Source organism: Scyliorhinus canicula, chromosome 14 (assembly GCF_902713615.1).
Source record: "Scyliorhinus canicula chromosome 14, sScyCan1.1, whole genome shotgun sequence".
In the NCBI taxonomy this organism is placed as follows: domain Eukaryota; kingdom Metazoa; phylum Chordata; class Chondrichthyes; order Carcharhiniformes; family Scyliorhinidae; genus Scyliorhinus; species Scyliorhinus canicula.
Genome location: NC_052159.1, coordinates 108,424,181 through 108,438,617, shown reverse-complemented (window position 1 = coordinate 108,438,617; position 14,437 = coordinate 108,424,181). Strand labels below are relative to the sequence as shown.

The window sequence follows — 14,437 nt, the reverse complement described above, 5'->3', positions numbered from 1 at the left end:
TTCACCAGTCAGTGGTATCGATATTAAAGGCAGCCAGCTTAGAGGAATTACTCAGTTTGTCATGTTTAAAGTGTTCATGGATAGTCACTGTGTTCACTTGTATTAATTCAGCAATACTTCCATTTCTGTTTCCTACTGATGACTGAACTACTGCTGCTGAAATAAAAATTTGAAATAAATGTAACCTAGCTTTTAGTAATGTTTGAACTGCACAAAGCAACATGGTGGAAGTCAAAAATATAAAAGTACTGTTTTAAAAAATATTTACAGGAAATGAGAAATTAACATATTTATTTTTTGTCCACAACTCTTTTGGAGCATTTAAATGGCTTTTGCAGAGTTACAATTTATTTTAAAAAACACTGAGCTGCGGAAGGCTATGAAGGAGCCTGACCAAAGGTTTGGCCAAATACTATTAGTAGGATATTAAAGATGGATGGGAGGGCGGTGGGAGGAATTCCAGAGGGAGGATGGGGGCTGCAGAATGGTGAGGCAAAAGGAAGGGGGAATGGTGCAAGGCTGGAATTGGAGACAAGTTCATTTGAGAGGGATGGGGAGGTACAATGGTGGTGGTGCAATGCTTCAATTTATTTATTCATGTGTTGTGGATGTTGCTGACAAGATCAGCATTTATTGTCCATTCCTAATTGCCTGTGAGAAGGTAATAGTGAATTGTCTTCTTGCTGTAGTCCACCGGGTGAAGTACACCCACAATGCTCTTGGGGTGGGAGTTCCAGAATTTAGACCCAGCAACAGTGAAAGAATAGTGATCAACCTCTGGGTCGATATGTGGTTTCGGGGGGGAACTTTGGGTTGGTGGTGTTCCCATACATTGCTTGCTGTTGTTCCTTTCAGTGGTAGAGTCCGTTGTTTGGAAGGTGCTGTCATAGAATTTACAGTGCTGAAGGAGGCCATTCGGCCCATCAGATCTGCACTTGCCTTTGGAAAGAGCACCCTAGTTATCCCAGTAACCCTACCTAACATTTTGGACACGAGGCAATTTAGCATGGCCAATCCACCTAACCTGCACATCTTTGGACTGTGGGAAGAAACAGGAGCACCTGAGAAAGTGCAGACTACACACAGTCACCGGAGGCCGGAATTGAACCCAGGACCCTGGAGCTATGAGTCGGCAGTGTTGGCCATTGTGCCATGAAGTCGAAGGGGCCTAAAGAATTGCTGCAATGCACTTTGTAGCTGGTACTCCCTGCTGCCGCTGTGTGTTTAAGTTGGTTGATGGGTTGCCAATTACATGGGTTGCTTTGTCCTTGATGAGGTTCTTGAGTGTTATTGGAGGTGCACTTATCCAGGCAAAGTGCCTGTCTGGTAGATTATGGGCAAGCTTTGGAAGATCAGGAGGTGAAGTACTCGATGCACAATTCATGGCCTCTGACCTGATTGTTAGCCACAATATTCATATGGCTGTGGTGAATGGGTAAAGATGTCACCATCAGATGGGCTAAGGTTGGGCCATAGGCAAGTGATGTTTCATACGTTGAAGTAAGTGGACCTTGTGATGGAGAAGATTTGGAATTGGGAACCTGGCTGGGGTTGAATAGAATGCTGAGATGGGAACAGTCCCATGTGAGAGAACGGCTGAAGGGGTGATTGAATTGATATTGTGGGAGCAGAATTTATGACAGGAAACTATGGCTGCTGAGACAGAATGAGGAAAGGGAAGGTACCAATGCCTGGATTTCTATTCTTAATACCTCACATTTTGCTCCTTACAATACAATACTGCTGGTCAAATATTGAGGCTAATCCTTGACAGAAGCATTGTTTTTAGCATGCAGTTGTCACAAAGCTGGACTGCAGCCCAGTGTTCTGCACTATTTGTACACATTCACAGCTGGATTGAGCGTTTGAGCAACTGTAACACCCAAAGAATCAAGGGAGAGCAGGAAGGGAAGCGGTGGTCAGAAAGAAAGTGCACTTCAACCCTTTATTTGGTGGCTTAATTGAATTGAACCACACAGGTAGCTATTAGATACATACGTAGATACAGCTCCGCCATTTATCACGATAATGGCTGATCATCCAACTTAATAGCCTAATCCTGCTTTAGAATAGAACAGTACAGCACAGAACAGGCCCTTTGGCCCTCGATGTTGTGCCGAGCAATGATCACCCTATTTAAACCCACGTAACCCGTATACCCGTAACCCAACAATCCCCCCCATTAACCTTACACTACGGGCAATTTAGCATGGCCAATCCACCTAATCCGCACATCTTTGGACTGTGGGAGGAAACCGGAGCACCCGGAGGAAACCCACGCACACACAGGGAGGACGTGCAGACTCCACACAGACAGTGACCCAGCCGGGGATCGAACCTGGGACTCTGGAGCTGTGAAGCATTGATGCTAACCACCATGCTACCGTGAGGCCCCTTTCTCCCCATAGCCTTTGATCCCATTCTCCCCAAGTGCTATATCTAGCCACTTCTTGAATATATTCAATGTTTTAGCATCAACTACTTTCTGCGGTAATGAATCAGGAGAAAGTTCTTTCAACCTCTTTGCAATACAGCTGATTTTAGTTTGAAATTGTTGCTTATAATTTTGATCAACTGTGCATTTGGCAGTATTTCCATCGAACAGCTCGTTGCTGGCACACAAAGCTCAAACATATAGTCTGCTTTAAATCTGTTCAAATGACTTTTGGAGGAATCCTGGGAACTGTGTAAACACAGCTACTCTTATTTTGTTCGCAAAACTGAAGGATTTGGACTGTTGAGAAACGGCTACATATTTCCAGGTCTCCATGACTCGGTGAGCAAATATTCATTCTCGGATAAGTGTTGCATTATCAAGGAATCTGCTTACTGCGGACAAAAACTTTTCTGACACTGGGTGGTTGGGAATGCAAGCGGATTCTGTTGCCAAGATTAGTATAGCCCAGATTGATATAAACTTGTAAGCAAGCATTTAGAAAGCAATTTTATTTAAATTTGTCTTTTTGAAGAAGGAACTAAAACTCGGAGGTAGAAAAAACAGGAGTAGGCCATTGAGGCCTACAAGCCTGCTCTGACATTCACTCAAATCATTGCTGATCATGGTCTCGAAGTAAAGATTTCAATATTGGCGGCACAGTAGCACGGTGGGTAGTACTGTTGCTTTGCAGCGCCAGGATCCCAGGTTCGATTCCCAGCCTGGGTCACTGTCTGCACAGTCTGCACGTTCTCCCTGTGTCTGCGTGGGTTTCCTCCAGGTGCCCCAGTTTTCTCCCACAAATCGAGAAAGATGTGCTGTTGGGTAATTTGGACATTCGGAATTTTCCCTCCGTATACCCAAACAGGCATTGAAATGTGACGACGAGGGGCTTTTCACAGTAACTTCATTGCAGTGTTAATGTAAGCCTACTTGTGACAATAAAGGTGATTATTATATTCTCAGCAATGCATATTAAATGAAAAAATAAAAATTTCACGGATACGAGATCTATCAGTTAAAAACTAAAAAATGTATTGGGTTATAAGAGGCTTATATTGCCAAGAAGAGTATAGAGGTTGATCATTCAGAGTTTTATAAGGATAGAGATAGAGCTTACAGAAAAATGAGAGGCCGAGATACAGTGGAGGTGGAGAGGATGTTTCCACTAGTTAGAGAAACAAGAACCTGAGGGCACAATATGAAGGGACGATCGTTTAAGACAGAGATGAGGAGGAATTTCTTCAGCTAGAGGGTGGTGAAATTGCAGAACTATTTGCCACAGAAGACTGTGGAAGCCAAATCACGGATTGTCTTTAAAACAGAGAACGATAGGTTCTTGATTAATCGGGGTGACGGGGAGAAGGCAGGTGAGTTTGGCTGAGAAACATTTCAGCCATGATTGAATGGCGGAGCAGGCTCAATGGGCCAAATGCCCTAATTCTGCTCTTATGGTCTTAGGATGACCAAAAAATTGATAGAGCGAGGAAGGTGTAATATGAAACAAAATTAACAAACAAAGAAAAGCTAATTGTGGGAGCTTCAATTGTGTAAAAAGGAACAGTAGTCAAAGTAAACGTGGCCTTGAGACGGGAGAAAATATGGGCAAGAAGGTAATGGGAGCGATACTAAACAAATCTTTTGAATCTGACTTAGTAGAAGGCAGAACAAATATACCCAAAATAGAGGGGAACCAAGGATCAAATGAGAGTGCAAAATGTGCAGTAAAATTAATTTTAAAATACTGCTAAATTAATGGGACCGTAAACAAAAATTTGTATAAAACAAAAACATTTTGAAGTTGGAGGTTGAGAACTACAGTTCCCAGCAGGCCTTGGGACTTCTGTGCATGCACCAGCTGGAAAGAACCTCATGTGCAGTTCATCCATTTTTACCTTTCACTGCTGGGAGCTAGCCCTTTTGCTGTATGAAACACGTGTGAAACTACAGGTGAATTGAAGAGGAGCACCATTCTGGAGATTGTCAAAGATCTGGAAGTGTGCTTGGAAGATGTAGCTCGAGTGTACAGAGGAAAGAAATCTCAGAAGGTGCGATTGAAACTCTTGGATGGGAATCCAAGCCATCAGAGTGGAGAGCCATTTGGAGAGAATTCCAAGTTCCTCAAACGTGCCGTTTGGCAATCCTCATGAGCAAGATAGATTTTTATTTAACATTGGTTGGCTCATGGTGCGATAAACCATGGGTGGGTTGATACGAAATCCATGGAATCTGTTTTGGTGGCATCCGTCACTCGTAATGGGATTGGTGTGTACGACCACAGCTCGACTGTTAGTTTATGTGCACTGTAGCAAGTGACAACACCAACACCAGACCCATTTGAATATTGCCCTCTGTAATTGTATCTCCGGCACCCACATGTATATCTACTTCCCCAGTCTCCACCCCCGCATACACACACACAAACCGATACCTACTTATGTGTACAGAGTTGCTGCTGTTGAGCTGGTGCATAATACCTTACCAGTTACTTTATTTTATTTTTTATTTCGTTTTTATTATTACTTTTTTTTTGGTATGTTTGTGTGTGCCCTTCTCTTGCATCTTATTCTGTGTACATAACGGTAAATATACTTTGTTCAAAAACCCAACAAAAAACATTTAGAGAAACAAAAATTTATGTACAAGTGTATTTACCCTGAATATTAGAGTGTAGGATAGATTATCTTTGGTAGACCTTGAAAAGATTACACCCGAAAAGATCTAATTGTCCCTATTCTATTCAGAGTTCAAAGGAAAGATGTAGGTGAAACGCAAATTCTGAAAAATCTGAGTTTTAAATTCTGTTAATCATACTTACTACATGTATTGAGCTGTGTTTCAGTTAAACCGTAATTGTACAAATGGCATGTGTAGTGTAATCATGAAGCAAAAGGAATTTTTTTTTGTATGGAATGCAATAAGGTATTTGTTAAAAGTTTATGGCAAGGTCTAAGAAAGAAAATGTAAAAGGATTGCAAAGAATCCTTCACTGTAGTGAAGTTTTCATTCTTCGGGGGGGGGGGGGGGGGTTGAAGTTTAAAGTGTAAAGTGGAGTTTGGGGGTTTGAAGTTTAAATTGAAGTTTGAAAGCTACAGGTTCCAGCAAGCCTTGGGACTTCCGCAGGTGCGCAGTTCATTTGTACGTTTTTCAGATGGGAACCAGCCCTGCACACTTGTGCAGAAGAAAAAGAAATGTGAAACAGTGCAAGTAGGTCGTGTGACCTGAAGAGAAATGCCATTCGGGAAAAGGACACAAGGAGATGTGAAGCGAGAAGGTCCCAAAGCAGGGACTTGGGTAGAAGAAGGTCCCAAGTAAGGGAAGAGGGTAGAAATCAGAAACCAATCCGGTTAAGTAAAGTTCAGGGAAGAAATAAAGAAGAACAATGGGCTCTGAATTAGAGAGCGCTGGGGGAGAAGACATGAACCAGTGTAGACTTGAGCGAAGACTAAAGATCTGCGAGGCCAGATGAAGGTTGGTGACCACTTGAAGCAATGGTGTTCTGCTTGGCCTGGCTGAAGTGGTCTTGGAAAGTAAAGCTTGAGTGTATGCAGAGTTCTAGGAACCCTGGAGAGTTCCTGGTTGAATCCATCCAATTGGAAATGACATTTGCAGAGAATTCAAAGGCAAGTTCTTGAAGTGTAGAGATTGGAAATCTTCATGGGAAAGTCGTATTTAGTGAAATAGTTAGCTCACAGTGTGACAAACATCTAGGTGGGTTGGTGAAAAAAACCATGCAATCTTTTTGGTGGCATCTTTCACTTATTTTGATGCTGGATGTCCAACCACATTTCACCTGTTAATGAGTTTAAGATAGATATGAAAAATTGTTTTCTCTTTCTGAATTTGTATATGTCGGTAAAGATATAGCTGGGGTGAAAGCATAGTGAATATTTGCATAATTTTCTTGTGTTTGTACTGATATCTTTCCCACCTTGTTGGTCTGGTGTAAGATCATTCATTTTACTTGTTTAATGGTTTTTGCTTTGTTAAACGCCCATCAGAAAAATTGTGAGAATTTGTTCAGTACGGTCCTCCACGGTATCTAAAAATTAGGACCAATTCAAGCCAGGTTTCACTCTGGGATCTGACTTGTCCAGTATTCATATTACCTGGGATCATAATCAAATACCAAGTCTGATGGCCTACATCTTGGGGTTCCCAGTTGCAGCAAAGATAATGGATGCCCTGGCTGTGACCTTCAAAAATTCCTTCGATTGTGGAGCATAACTAGTTGATTGTACGGTACGAAATATAACACTTCTATTCAAAAATGGAGGAAGAGAGAAAACTGGGAACTCTAGGCCAGTTAGTCTGGTTCAGACATTTGGAAAATACTGGTATATACTCTTAAGAAACAGAAAGTGCTTGAGCTTTAGTGAGAACACCTGGATGTACTTAGACATCCAGTTTTGATGTCTACCGAAGGAAGGATAGATATACTTTGAAGTTGTGCAATGATAATTCACTCGATTTTTGGAATGAAAGGGTTGTCTAATGAAATGAAATGAAAATTGCTTATTGTCACGAGTAGGCTTCAATGAAGTTACTGTGAAAAGCCCCTAGTCGCCACATTCCGGCGCCTGTCCGGGGAGGCTGGTACGGGAATCGAACCGTGCTGCTATGACGAGACATCGAGTAAATTGAGCCTCTGCTGTGGAGTATGGAGAAAGGTCGATGTTCTCATTGAAACCTAAGTTTTGAGAAGGATCTGAAGGAGTATCATATGGATCTGAAACATTAACTCATTTCTCTTTCCACAGATGCAGCCAGAAGTCTCTGGCTTTATTTCATGTTTCCTGCACTGGAGTATTTTAGTTTTATTTTGAGGGCTGAGCGGCCATTTCACCCGGCTGGAGAGCTGAGAACTGGGGTCATAGTCTCTTAGTTAAGGGGTCAGCCATTGAGGACTGAGATGAGGAAACATTTCTTCATTCGGAGGTTTGTGACTCTTTGGAAACCTCGCCCAAAGAGAGCTGAGGATGCTCAGTAGCTGTGTCTATTCAAGAAATCAAAGAATCAGATAGAAAAGTGGAATTTGAGTAAAAGTTCAGCCATGATCTTTATGAAGGGCAAAGTAGGTTTAAGCCGGATGTCCGATTACTGCTCCCATTTCTTTCTTAAGTTTAATTATTTTACCCCCGAACAACTTTGAACCTGGGTGCTTAATAAAGTACATCAAACTTTGTTTTTTAAATTCCAGTCGTCATAGCATCAACAGCCTTTTGATGGAGAGAATTGTGACTACCCAATATGTGAAAATGTGCTCTCTAATTTCTCTCCTGAATACCCTAGCTCCAATTTAAAATTCTCTTCATTTTCCGACCGAAGGAAATGGTATTTTTATATCTACTCTATGGAATCATTTTAAACATTAGTTCGCTCTCAATCTTCCAAACCCCGGGATATACACCCTCGCATTTGAACACTTTAAGCCGTGGTAAATTTTGGTTAATACTTTCCAAGGATAATAGGGAAGGTGCTTAGAGCCAAATGCAATAGCCCAGATGGGGCCTGACCAAGATTTACTCCCCTTTGTATTTCCGCTCTCTACAGACCAGCATAGCTTTTTGAATACACTTGTAAGTGCTCTTTTGGGGCGGCGCAGTGGTTAACCTCACCATGCTAGGGACCGGGGTTCAATTCCGGCCTTGGGTGACTGTATGGAGGGTGCATGTTCATGCCGTTTGTGTGTGGGTTTCCTCTGGGTGCTCCAGTTTCTTCCACGGTCCAGAGATGTGCAGGTTAGAGGGATTATCAATGATAAAATTGTCCCTTGGTGTCCACAAATGTACAACTTAGGTTACGGGGGAGTGGGCCTAGCTAGGGTGTTCTTTCAGAGGATTGGTACAAACTTGATGGGCCGAATGGCCTCCTTCAGCACTGTAGGAATTCGATGATTGTGCCTGTGCACAAGGCTTTAGTAATTTGTGTACTTGGACATACACATTTCTTTGCTCCTTCACAGTTTTTAGTTTCAAAAGCATAACAGCTGCTCTGATGATGTGTTTAGAGGGTTAGGATCTCGAATAATTCCAAGTGACATCTCCGTTCGGTTGGATTGTTAGAATGGGTGAATAGAGAAATTTCTTCAGGGCAAATCAGTGAACGGAGGGTGGTTGGAGAGAGAGTAATGGAGAGACAATCTATGTATGTTATTTGTTCAAATGTGCAACACATGCCCACAATGTCACTGCTTTTGGTAATACATTTTTTGGCTGTTTAAGCTCAGTTGGCTGTGAGCTGGTTTGTGACGCAGAGCAAGGCCAGCAGCGCAGGTTCGATCCCCCTACCGGCTGAGGTTATTCATGAAGGTCCCGCCTTCTCAACCTTGCCCCTCACCTGAGGTATGGTGACCCTCAGGTTTAATCACCACCAGTCAGCTCTCCCCATCAAAGGGGAAAGCAGCCTATGGTCATCTGGACTATGGCGACCTGACTTGACTTTTACGTTTACCCTTGAAATGCTTTGTAAACTAGCGTGGTGTGGCAGTCTCTGGCCACTAGTTGGCTCAGTGAATCCAAAGAGTCTCAAATTTATTGCCACCACTTAAAAAAACAAACTGTCGGGCCATTGTCAATTTATCAGTAAATTATGGTAACATGACTGTGTGCTATTGTACTACAGCAACAGTCATTATCTAGAGCTTCTCCCCCCCTTCAATGCAACACCGGGTTCCGACATTTTCCACTTTGTATTCCGAGTTATAAGCTGACCATAAGACATAGGAGCAGAATTAGGCCACTTGGCCAATCGAGTCATCCCCCATTCTCCTGCCTTCTCCCCATAACCCCTGATCCCCTTATTAATCAAGAACCTATCTATCTCTGTCTTAAAGACACTCAGTGAATTGGCGTCCACAGCCTTCTGCGGCAAAGAGTTCCACAGATTCACCACCTCTGGCTGAAGAAATTCCTACTCACCTCTGTTTTAAAGGATCGTCCCTTTAGTCTGAGTCTGCAAGGACCAAATTTAAGACTTTCCTTTTGATGAGGTATGGAAATCTGTAAATTTTTCTCTTCAAAACTGCTGTTCTTTGTCAATGACAGTCCGGTGTGTGGACAAGACCCTAAGGTGACCTCCTCTGTCTTATTTGTCTTATTGCTTCTTTCTCTTTCTTGCACCTCTCACTCGCTCCGCTCCCCTCCCCTCCCCTCCCCTCCAGTCACCATGCAGTAACTTGGAAATATAATGTCAAGATGATGCTTCAGCCCCCATCACTGTCATAGCATCTTTGTTAGTGCACAGTGTCCTCTGCCATGAGGGATTTATGTTCCAGAGAGAGTGCTTGCATACCACTGCAAGCATTATAAAACATGGTTGATATCTAATGGCTTGGACATGTTTACAAGTGACTGTCACCATCTATCAGTTAATTTCAAACTCCCTCTGAAGCTCTGAGTCAACCCTTAAAATCTGCTCTTTATCCCAAAGACAGCACTGTGAGGGAATGGTGTGGTTGCTGCCTAATCTGCTGCTTTCTTGCAACCCCCACCAGCCCAGGGAGACAGATTCCCTCCTAATTTCTACCGCTGCCCTAGCCCTCAACCTGGATCTTTCACTTTCTCCTCGTTCTCCTTGTACCCTCTCCGAGCTCATCTTGTCTGACACATGTCCAGCTCTCACAAGCCTATTCCCATTAAACGACTGCTCACCCAACCTTCCCCCCACCCTGCTACGCACCCAACCTTCCCCCCCACCCTGCTACGCACCCAACCTTCCCCCCCCCCCTCCCTTGCAAACAGCTGCCCCATGTCCAACTTTCCAAAGTGCTTGAACATGCCCCTTCTTCTGGGACTTGTGTTCGAATCTCCCTGGTCAAGGTTCTGCACCGCCACAGTACCGAAACCGCTCTCCGTGTCTGCTCCGAAACCATTGTCACAAATAGTATCATCCTGTGTGACTGTGACAAAAGCTTTCCTGACCTGTCTCCAGTCTTTCACAGGGTTGACCACATCATCCCTGTAATGATATGTAAAATATCATTTGTGTATCATTTAACAATCGAACTGTAAGTAAAGATAGGTACCGTATGCATAGCCTGAGATTCTAGCATCTGGCCAGTAGGCAGCGTGACGACAGGAGAACATTACTGGAACACATGAGGTGTGCAGCAGAATGTGGTTAGCAGGCATAGAGTCCAGTTGCATATCGAGTAGCTCCTTAGTCAATAGTAATTAATACTATTTATTCATAATTATTTGTGTTTAGCCATAGTATCCAACTGTACCTATTGTCCACATCATAGAAACCTTTTATAGTCTTTAGTTCGTGAATAAATAGCTTTGTTCTTTAACAAAGCCCAATGTTCTCTAATTGATTCAATCACAAAGACATCACCGTCCATGAATATAGAGAACATTACATCCTCCTCTGCTGTCTCTTTTCTGTTGTCCAGCTGGTTGGACTGCTCTCACCTGGCTCCATTCTTATTTTTTTTAATGTAAATTTAGAGTACCCAATTCATTTCTTCCAATTAAGGGGCAATTTAGCGTGGCCAATCCACCTACCCTGCACCTCTTTGGGTTGTGGGGGCAAAACCCACGCAAACACGGGGAAAATGTGCAAACTCCGCACAGACACTGACCCAGAGCCGGGATCAAACCTCTGTGCCATGAGGCAGCAGTGCTAGCCACTGCACCACCGTGCTGTCTGCTCCATTCTTATTTAATCATAGCCAGCGTTTCACTTGCAGTGGCTTCTCTTCCTGCTCCTGCACTGTTACCACAGATGTTTCCAAGGATCTATGCTTTATGCTTGACCAATAGCCTCCCAGTCTGCTCCTATTTCTCATATTTATGCTGCTCGCCTGTGACGTCATCGAAAACACATTTTGCTTTTCCCATGTTCACTGATGACACACAGCTCTGTCTCATTGCCACTTCTCCCAACTCGTCTACTGTTGCTGAATTATTAGACAATTTATCCGACATCCAACAGTGTTTCCAGTTGTTGCTGCAACCTCTGTTCCATAGCTAACTACTCCGTCCCCCTCCTGGCAACAGTCAGAGACTAAAATAAAGTTTGAAATCTTGGATATCATGTTTGACCCTGAGCTGAGCTTCGGGCTACTTTATTTATGACATCACTATTTCCACCTCTGTAACATTACCTGATTTCGCTGCTCAGCTCATTTGCTGTTGAATCCCTCATAAGCCTTTGTTAATTCTACTCTGGGCTATTCCAATGTGCTTATGGCTGGTGTCTCACATTCTACCTACCATAAACTGGGATCATCCTAAATGCTGGCATCCGGGGATGGGATTCTCTGATCCCGTGCCGGGTTGCAGAATCGGGGGGGGGGGGGCATGAATTCCGCGGCGTCCGTCGGTCGGGAGCGCTCAACACAGTCCCCCGCCGATTCTCTACACTCGACAGGCCGAATGCCCGCCGAGTCCCGCCGGTGTCGTTTACGTGTGGTCCTATCCGGCGGGACCTTGGCATTCTGGCTGCGGGGGCCGTCCTGATGGTGGGGGTGAGGGGGGATCTGACTCCGGGAGGGTGCCTCCACAGTGGCCAGGACAGCGATTTAGGGCTACCGATCGGCTACCAAATCTGGGGGTGCCTTATGTTCCTCCGCGCTGGGCCCCTGTAGGGCTCTGCCGTGTTGCCCAATGTCCGGCACAGAGACGGCAACCCCCCCCATCCCGGCCGGGTGGGAGAATCCCTCCCGCATGCGATTCTCCCACCCGCTTGAAACCAGCACCGCGCGGAGAATCGCCGCAAACAGCGGGCCTACTTTCTGCCGCGGCCGGCCCCTGAACACCCACGCCATATTGCGTCGGGGCCGGCGCACGTAAAATGTTCCCCGCGCATGCGCAGGATTGCGCGGCCCAACTGCGCATGCGCAGGATTAAGCTGCCCCAATTGCGCATGGGTGGGTTGGCGCGGCGCCCATTTGGTGCTGCGTAAGGACGCTGGAGTGGCGTAAACCGCTCCAGCGCCATGCTGGCCCCCTGTGCTGTTCGCCCTATTCGCGCTGTCGTGAAATATCTTTTAACTTGCCCTAAGTCTCATTCATCTATCACTGATTTCCATTGGCTCCTGGCCAAATACGGTCTTGCTTTTAAAATTCATGTTCTCACGGGCCTCACGGTAGCATGGTGGTTAGCATCAATGCTTCACAGCTCCAGGGTCCCAGGTTCGATTCCCGGCTGGGTCACTGTCTGTGTGGAGTCTGCACGTCCTCCCCGTGTGTGCGTGGGTTTCCTCCGGGTGCTCCGGTTTCCTCCCACAGTCCAAAGATGTGCGGGTTAGGTGGATTGGCCATGCTAAATTGCCCGTAGTGTAAGGTTAATGCGGGGATTGTTGGGTTACGGGTGTGCGGGTTACGTGGGTTTAAGTAGGGTGATCATTGCTCGGCACAACATCGAGGGCCGAGGGGCCTGTTCTGTGCTGTACTGTTCTATGTTCTATGTTCCCTGGCCTCAAGCCTGCCTATCTAGCCTTCTTCAGCCTCACAACCCTCCGAGATACCTCTGCCGACCTAATTCTGGCCTCTTGTGCATTTCCCATTTAAATTGCTCCATCATGATGGCTATGCCTTCAGTTGCCTAGGCCCTAAACTCTGAAGTAATCTCCCTACACCTCTCTATCACTCTACCACACTTAAGAAACTCTTTTAATTTCACCACTTATTGTAAAACTGAGAAGGGGTCCATAGCTTTGTCTGAGTGGTCACCCAAAGTTTTGTGGTCCCTCAGTTAATGCACAGTGCACGTTGGTACCCACTGTGTGGTTGCCCATTCACTTCACTTAGTTTTTTTTTCTTCAAGATTTAAATTTGGCCTAATTTGCGTGAGTTCTTACGTAGTAATATACTGCAGGATATATCCGAGGATGTTTCATATATCCTGCACGGTGAGGACACTGATCTCCATGGAGGAGGCAGAGACCCCATACAGAGACCAGAATGCATAGGAATTGTCATCTTAATATAGCACTTCATTTCCTGTCTGAGCTTGGTTCCTACAGTGTTCCAGTGATGCTCAGCATAAGCTCGAGGAAGTGCACCTCACCTTTCTGCTATTAAGAATTTTTCAGCCTCTCGTATCAGCAGTTCAACAATTCTGGGTGGAAACCTCGGCCCTTTTTATTGGGTGATAGCTATTGGTAATGGTTCTGCTTTTCCCATTTGTGCCTCCTCTCAACACCACTTTTTTTTTGTTTCTTGTTCATTACTGTCTCTTTTGCCTTTCGCTACCATCTCTTATCTCCTTTCCACCCCACCTCGAATTTTGTTCCTTCTCCCCTTTCCCAGCCCGGTTTAACAGCTGTTCCATTTCTCATCACTCCAGTTCTGACAAAGTAATATTAATAATAATCTTTATTGTCACAAGTAGACTTAAATTAACATTGCAATGAAGTTACTCTGAAAAGCCCCTAGCCGCCTCACTCTGGCGCCTGTTTGGGTACATCTGAGGGAGAATTCAAAATGTCCAATTCACCTAACAAGCACGTCTTTCAGGACTTGTGGGAGGAAATCGGAGCACCCGGAGGAAACCCATGCAGACACTGGGAGAACATTCAGACTCCGCACAGACAGTGACCCAAGCTGGGAATTGAACCTGGGACCCTGGTGTAAAATCTCCTCTCTCTCTCCACAGTTGCCAGACTTCCAAAGTTTCCAGCTTTTTGTCTTTAACTCGTAAGAACTGGGACAGCTCGAGGAAAAATAAATCGCTGTCAGATTTTAACTGGCTCCTTCCATTTACATTATACTAACGGATTACAAAAACCTTGGCAACAGAAGACATCGAATATGTTGCATGGCGTCAATTATTTAACACTTTTACAACTACACATAAGTTTCCTTCAAGCCATCGTTCCCAGATAGCATATCAGTTTGCCTCCTTGCACACACTCCACGAACCTGCCACGTGTGATAAACAGGTTGCAGCACACTTGTGCATTCTGGATCTGCACTGCTCAACTTCCTTGATCTGTATCCTGGTTTGAGAATTGTTTAGAGAGCTATGCGTGTGTATATTGTAGTACAAAGGAGGG

At 44.7% G+C, this 14,437-nt stretch overlaps 1 protein-coding gene across 7 annotated transcripts in view; it reads left to right on the top strand.

Moving 5' to 3' along the window:
* LOC119977306 (ETS-related transcription factor Elf-1-like) overlaps positions 1-14,437 on the top strand; it is a 218,360-nt gene that overhangs the window by 146,563 nt on the left and 57,360 nt on the right. The window contains exon 1 of one of the 7 annotated variants that reach the window (XM_038818069.1): positions 9,339-9,425. The exons of the other annotated variants lie outside the window; for them this stretch is intronic. The gene's annotated coding sequence lies outside the window, so the exon portion shown is untranslated. Of the gene's footprint in view, positions 1-9,338; positions 9,426-14,437 lie in introns of those variants that run through there. 7 annotated transcript variants of the gene reach the window in all.